The following is a 1961-nucleotide window of genomic DNA, read 5'->3' as shown; positions in this document are numbered from 1 at the left end:
TTAGTCAAAAATTTTCAAAATTAGTTGTTTCTTGTTAGTCAAGTCAAAATTTCAATTGAAAAATTTTATCTTTGCAAATCTTTTTCAAAAATCAAATCTTTTTTCATTTTTCCTTCCTGTTTCTTCGAAAACTTTTAAAAATTGATTTTCAAAATCTTTTTCTTAATTTTATTTCATAATTTTCGAAAAATTTGCTAACAATTAATGTTTTGATTAAAAAATTTTCAAGTTGTTACTTGCCTATTAAGAAAGGTTCAATCTTTAAATTCTAAAATCATATCTTTTAGGTTCTTGTTAGTCGAGTAATCAACTTTAATTTTCAAAATCAAATCTTTTTAATTTCCAATTCAAATCTTTTTCAGAATGATTTTCAATCATATCTTTTTCAAACTTAATTTCAAAATCTTTTTCTAACTTCTTAGTTTTTCAAAATTGATTTTCAAATATTTTTCAATTAACTACTTGACTTTTTGTTTGATTTTAAAAGTTTACTATTTCTTATCTCTTTCAAAACTACCTAACTACTTTTTTCTCTCTAATTTTCGAAAACTCCTCACCACTTTTTCAAAATTCCTTTTTAATTAACTAATTATTTTAAATTTTAATTTTATTTTATTCCTTTTAATAATTTCAAATTTTAACTAATAATTAAAATAAAAGCAAAAGAATATTTTTCTTTTCTTTTTAATTATTTTCGAAAACTCTCTCTCTCTCATCTCTTTCTATTTATTTATTTAATCACTAACACTTCTCTTCTTCTTAAAATTCGAACCCTCTCTCCCTCTATGTGTTCGAATTTTTCTCTTTTCATTCTTCTACTCTTATCTTCTTCTATTCACATAAAGGAATCTCTATACTGTGACATAGAGGATTCCTATTATTTTCTGTTCTCTTATTTTTCATATGAGCAGGAGCAAGAATAAGAACATTCTTGTTGAAGCTGATCCGGAACCTGAAAAGACTCTAAAGAGAAAGCTAAGAGAAGCTAAAGCACAACACTCTGGAGAGGACCTGACAGAATTTTTCAAAAAAGAAGAAGAGATGGCCGAACCCAATAACAATGGTGGAGATGCAAGGAAGATGCTTGGTGACTTTATTGCACCCTCTTCTGACTTCTGTGGAAGAAGCATCTCAATTCCTGCAATTGGAGCAAACAACTTTGAGCTTAAGCCTCAATTAGTTTCTCTAATGCAGCAGAACTGCAAGTTTCATGGACTTCTATTGGAAGATCCTCACCAATTTTTAGCTGAATTCTTGCAAATCTGTGACACTGTTAAGACCAATGGGGTTAATCCTGAGGTCTACAGACTTATGCTTTTCCCCTTTGCTGTAAGAGACAGAGCTAGGTCATGGTTGGACTCACAACCTAAAGATAGCCTGAACTCTTGGGAAAAGTTGGTCAATGCTTTCTTGGACAAATTCTTTCCACCTCAAAAGTTGAGTAAGCTTAGAGTGGAAGTCCAAACCTTCAGACAGAAAGAAGGTGAATTCCTCTATGAAGCTTGGGAAAGATACAAGCAATTGATCAGAAGGTGTCCTTCTGACATATTTTCAGAATGGAGCATCATATGTATATTCTATGATGGTATGTCTGAATTGTCTAATATGTCATTGGATCACTCTGCTGGTGGATCTCTTCATCTGAAGAAGACGCCTACAGAAGCCCAGGAACTCATTGAAATGGTTGCAAATAACCAGTTCATGTACACTTCTGAAAGGAATCCTGTGAATAATGGGACAACTCAGAAGAAAGGAGTTTTGGAGATTGATACTCTGAATGCCATATTGGCTCAGAACAAAATATTGACTCAGCAAGTCAATATGATTTCTCAAAGTCTGTCTGGAATACAAGCTGCATCAGGCAGTACTAAGGAAGCTTCCTCTGAAGAAGAAGCTTATGATCCTGAGAATCTTGGAATAGAAGAGGTGAATTACATGGGAGAATCCTATGGAAACACTAC

At 32.0% G+C, this 1961-nt stretch overlaps 1 non-coding gene across 1 annotated transcript; it reads right to left on the bottom strand.

Annotated features, from left to right (window-relative positions):
- Positions 1 to 1443: 1443 nt before the first annotated feature.
- Positions 1444 to 1547, bottom strand: LOC148571163 (small nucleolar RNA R71). The gene has a single exon (XR_015908838.1). It is a non-coding gene; the product is annotated as a small nucleolar RNA R71 (small nucleolar RNA).
- Positions 1548 to 1961: the final 414 nt, after the last annotated feature.

Source organism: Arachis ipaensis, chromosome B3 (genome assembly GCF_059453495.1).
Source record: "Arachis ipaensis isolate K30076 ecotype BB chromosome B3, ASM5945349v1, whole genome shotgun sequence".
Classification (NCBI taxonomy): domain Eukaryota; kingdom Viridiplantae; phylum Streptophyta; class Magnoliopsida; order Fabales; family Fabaceae; genus Arachis; species Arachis ipaensis.
Note: the sequence above shows the minus strand (reverse complement) of the source record. Positions and strands in the feature narration are given on the sequence as shown.